The following is a 5,927-nucleotide window of genomic DNA, read 5'->3' on the forward strand; positions in this document are numbered from 1 at the left end:
GCTGGGTTTTCTTTTGTTACGTGCAACAACTAGGCAACAAACTACCCACTGATGAGATGACACAACAATGTGTGATGTCATGTGTTCACCACGGGAGGCTAGTGGAGGTAGAAATCGGAGGATGGGCTTATTGTAATGCATGGCACCCAGCCTCCCCTGGTTGAAACATGCACAGTAGATGTTTAGTCAAGACACAATTCAGAGCAAAGGTTTAACTGAGAGGAGTTTATTGTACATAGTCAGTTTATTGTACATAGTCACATACATACTCAAATAATAATTGTCAGTCTGGATACAAAGCAAGACTTTAACCAAGGAGCAAAATCAAACCCAGAATATACTGTATATGAGACTGAGGGTTGAACAGGTGGTCGGAGATCGACATGTTATTGTTATTTAATTAGGGAGCAAACAGCTGCTTAGCAGAATGAATAAATCAATATTGGTATAATTTAAATCAACACTAACACACTGGTTGAGTAACAATACTTCTTGGCCTACTACACATACTATCATAGTGTTGCGTGATAGTTATGATGACAAATATATTCAAAAATATAATTTAATATATGTCAATAATAGGTTGGAACTTTCAGAGCAAAGAGTTCTGCATTGAATAAATAAGGGATGGAACCTGGGGGAGGCTGGTGGAGGTAGAAATCAGAGGACGGGGTTCATTGTAATGGGATTATGCATCGATGCATTACAATGAGCCCGTCCTCCGATTTCTACCTCCACCAGCCTCCACCGGATGGAGCGGCAGCGAACATTTCCGTCTGGAAAAGACGCCTCTTTCCCCTCGCTCTTCAACACCACATCCTGACAACATCTACACAGAAATATGGCAGGAAACTCATATTTCTGGCTTTTCCTACTTTAAAGTGTAGCCCAAGTCAAAACACAGGTCAGAAACTCCAAATGGAGGGAGAGAGAGAGAGAGGGAGAGAGAGAGACAGGGAGAGAGAGAGAGTGAGGGTGAGAGAGAGACAGGGAGAGAGAGAGAGAGAGAGAGTGAGGGTGAGAGAGAGACAGGGAGAGAGAGAGAGAGGGAGAGAGAGACAGGGAGAGAGAGAGAGAGACAGAGACAGAAAGAGAGACAGAGACAGAGACAGAGAGAGAGAGAGAGGGAGAGAGAGAGAGGGAGAGGGAGAGAGAGAGAGAGGGAGAGAGAGAGAGAGAGGGAGAGAGAGAGACAGGGAGAGAGAGAGAGAGGGACTTGCATCACCAAAGGATTAGAACATTCACAATCTTTTTTTTACGCAAACCTTCAGTGCTTACACATATACCACCACACACGGCCATGACGGCTTTGTTCAACGTACATTTGTGGTTCTGAATGACGTCGTTTCAAGTAAAACATCTACAACCACCAAAGTGTGAAAGGTTCTTTTCCTTGACTTGTTTTTTCTTACAAATTATGCGTTAAAGTTTCAGCATCACAATATCTTCCCAAGTGAAAAAGCATCGCTTTTGCCACACATGCAGACATTATGAATGGACTGTTCACTGGGTCCTGCCCACGACAATCTGTAACCTGTACAGACCCCACACACATACACACACACACACACACACACACACACACGTACACACGGGCACGCAAGCACACACACACACACACACACACACACACACACACACACATGTACACACAGGCACGCAAGCGCGCACAAACACACACACATGCACACACACACACACGTACACACAGACACGTACACATGGGCACGCAAGCACACACACACACGCACGCACACACACTCTAACTAGTGAATAAAACTGTGTAATGAATGGCTTATGAAGGGTGTCCGTCTCGAGGAAACTAAAGCATCTTCACCATCTCACATAACAAAGGGATACAAGTTACAACTGGTTAATGTTGCTTCAGAAACATGCAAGCGAACTATCTACATGTACAGTGTCCCATAGGACCAGAAGGCAATGGAAATGGAAAAAAGAAAGACTAAGAAAAGTGCTTAACTCCTACCTGCATACTGCAGCTACTGCCAAAGCCACCTCCCCCCAGCCTCCCAGCCTACCCTGGTTTTAGGTAGGTTTTCTTGCACTTTCTTTTTTTACAATGAGCCTGTCCTCCACTGTGCCAAGCAACATGTAAAAGGACTGCACTTATATAGCACCTTTATCCAAAGCGCTTTACAACGGCCTCTCATTCACCCATTCACACACACATTCACACACCAATGGCGGCAAGCTGCCATGCAAGGCGCCGGGCCCGCTCACTGGGAGCAATTTGGGGTTCGTTGTGTCTTGCCCAAGGACACTTCGACATGTGGCCAGCCGGGGCTCGAAACGCCGATCTGCCAACCTTGCGATCATTAGACGGCGGCTCTACCTCCTGCGCCACAGCCGTGACACATGTCGATCGGTTTACTGAATGTGTCATCGCAAAGGAGGTTTCTCACATTCGTCAACGAGGCATATGCAGTGTGGAACACCACCAACAGTTTGAGACGATCGTTCGAATCTCAACACTGGAATACATTGTAAACCAAAACCCATTGCATTATCCCATTGCATTTCTAATAGCTGGCTGTTGGATTGACATGGTGGTATATGAAGTAGATGATCTCTGCATCTTTACATTATATCTGCGAGTATTAGAGTTAAAGACACATTGTGAAACATTGGAAAGATTACTAGTGCCAACAAAAAAAACAAAAAAAAATAACTTTTCTTGGAAAAAGAAAGACTTCTGTTTCTTGGAGTTGGGATTCTGAAAACACTTAAGTACACAGGCACATGACGTTCCTACTTACAGTTATGCTTTCAAGCACAGCTTACAATCTAACTGCCTAAGCCATCTCACCTCAACAAAGGACAGCACAGCTATGAGTGAAAAAGGCAAAACAAAAAGAGTGACAGTGTTTTAGTCTTTCTATGATCCTGTGTTCCTATGACAACAACAACAACAACACAACCGTAGGGAGCGGATGATTGACACTCGATAAAAGGACGATAGACACTTAAAAACTTTGGCTTTCAGAGAATCAAACACAAAAACAACAAACGATGAAAGTGCCTCTTTTTTTTCCTATTTCAGTTTTAGACAAATCTGATCTACACGGGAACAATCGTCAGTAATAGAATCTCGTCTTTTATTTCTCTCCAAACGCCAGCTTGTTGGTTTCACACTAATACAGTACGGCGCTTAAGCGAGGATGTGATTGAGGACGCAGGGCTTGAACCTTTCAGCCTGGAAACCCTCACCTTCTTAAAAGAATGGCTTAAGTCGCTTTTGAGGAAAATTATGTTTTTGCCTAAATATAATATATTCTACATTTGGTTCAGTTCATTCCGTTTTTCACAAAGCTTGAAAATAGGACTTAAGCCATTATTTTAATAAGAAGGTGACGAAATGAGAGGTCTGCTAAAAAAGACCCAGGATCCTGTCCAGAAACAACTAGCTAGCCCCTTTATCCGAGACAACACTCTGAGATGAGGCTTACACACCAGCAGAGGCTGGGGGATGTAGACATCAGAGGACGGACGTGTTGTAAATGCATGGGATGGAATGAGGAATGGTTTCAAGTACATTCCCTTCCATGCATTACTATACAAAGAGCACGTCCTCCAATTTCTACCTCCACCAGCCTCCCCTCCCTACATAACCTAGCTGCCCCAAAGCACAGCCACATCACACAATCACTCAGACTTTGTACACCTCCTAAAATGTCCACATGAACATCCTGGTCTCCCATATCAAATTCAAGCCTAGTCGACCTCTGTGTTCAATGGACGATCTCCAACTGAAAACATCTTCTGCTTCTGCCTACAGTAGGTAGGTCATCCATAGCGTTCTATATCGTCACCTTCTTAAAATAATGGCTTACGTCACTTTTAAGGAAAATCCTCAAAAAGTTATTGCCTAAATATCATATATTCTATATTATTTTACAAATTACAAACATTTACAAAAGAAAAATACACAGTTTGGTTCAGTTTATTCAGTTTTTCTCAAAACATGAAAATATGACTTAAAAAATATAAAATATGAGCTAAAAATAAAATATAATATATATAAAATTAAATATGACTTAAGCCATTATTTTAAGAAGGTGACGATATAACATTCTGGGTAGATCCATAGTGTTCTACAGAACACTTTATACAACATTCTGGGTACAGAACAATCTACAGAACATTCTGGCTAGTTCCATACAGAACCTTAACATTCCTCCATTTGTTGACATGATCACTACCTCTCGTCACAAGAAGCGACCACATTTTTGTCTAGCTTAATGCACTTTGATGCGACATTCATTCTGATTGATTTCACCAGCAGGCCAGCTCATTTGCACGTCTATGCCTAAGTAGAAGCTCAGTAGGGTGCCGTTGCTTCTAGATGCTGAGCTGGGATCAGTTACAGATACATTTCAACCCTAGGTTTAGGGTTTGAGGGTAGTTAAAGTGGTCTGAGATCAGTGACTAAAAGGCTACTTCATCCCGCGACATTTCTGCACATTGAACATCTCCGAGACTGACAACACATTCCCCCGCTTTCGGTGACTGTAGTTCTTCACTACACCGCCACAGGCTTGGGGGCCGCCTGTAATGAATACTACACCTGCAGAAGGGGAGGCTGGTGGAGGTAGAAATCAGAGGACGAGCTCAGTGTAATGCATGAGATTATCAACGACAGACCATTTAGCTAGGTGCTTTTATCCACAGGGATTTACAATTAGAGATGACAGGGACAGTCTTCCTGGAGTGACTTAGGGCTAAGAGCCTTACTCAAAGGAACACTAGTGGTGGTGTTCCCCAGGTGGGATTTGAACTCATGACCTTCGGATCAGCAGTCCAACACTATCCACTAGACCACCACCACTCCATAATGGAAGGAAAGGTAACCTGTTTGATACCATTCCTCATTCCCTACCACACATTACAATGAACCCGTCCTCCGATTTCTACCTCCACCAGCCTCCCCTGCTCTGCAAAGACTCACACATTATTCCAGGGTAGGGTAGGAGTATGACAATGGATTGAATAAAAACAGGTAATACCAATGATGGTCACTAGATGAGCATCCATCCATACAACACTCACTGCCAAAGGGACCTGGGGGGTATACCATCAACGTCTTTTAAGGAAAATCAAGGCTTACTTTGATAAATCGAAAAAAATAAGCCTGGATTTTCCTTAAGCGACGTTGGTGGAGTACCCCCCTGCTTTCAGGGTGACGTTTTTTGATAGCGAGGACCAGTAGCTGGGCGGCAGCTCTGACATGATTGAATTCATACCCTGTTTAGCACGGGAGCGCATTTTCAAAAAGGCATTTCAGTCACATAAAGAAGACAGCGTCCTATGAGCCTGGTGGGAGGCGAAACCTTCTTTTTTCTTTTACAGAAAAGGAGCAAAAAAACGTAAATAAATAAATACAGACAAGTACATGTCAGTTGAACTAGAGAAAAAACGCACACAAAAACAAAAAACAACAACAACACCACCACCACACACAAAATGCATGTGAAAAACCAAGACAGCAGCCATTATAATTTCAGGCAAGGCGAGTTTGGGGCTGTCGATGGATGCCGCAGCAAAGTAAACACATTGCTCTTCACGATCAATTCATCACCTTCTAGTTCAACTTCATGTTCATGAGGTGTGTGTGCAGCTGTCATTGATGGCCAGAAGGGGGCAGTGGCGGGGAATGGGGGGGGGCTCAGTTTATAAACAGGGAACAAGAGAGCGAGCCAGTGGATTGTTTCAAAACCTGCATCTGTTCCCAGTTCCTCCATTGAGGAGGGAGTGTTGGCAGAAACCGTAAAAACATCCAGCCTGGTTCCTACTGTAAGTTCCTCACCAATGTCACCAACAAGAAGGATCTGTAGCTGCTCAGTTGAGGAAGTGCTAGCCTTGTGAAACGGTTCTGAAGCTCCTCGTTAGAGGGTGTTTTTTCGGTCTGT

Source organism: Nansenia antarctica (assembly GCF_963989245.1).
Source record: "Nansenia antarctica genome assembly, chromosome: 17".
In the NCBI taxonomy this organism is placed as follows: Eukaryota; Metazoa; Chordata; class Actinopteri; order Argentiniformes; family Microstomatidae; genus Nansenia; species Nansenia antarctica.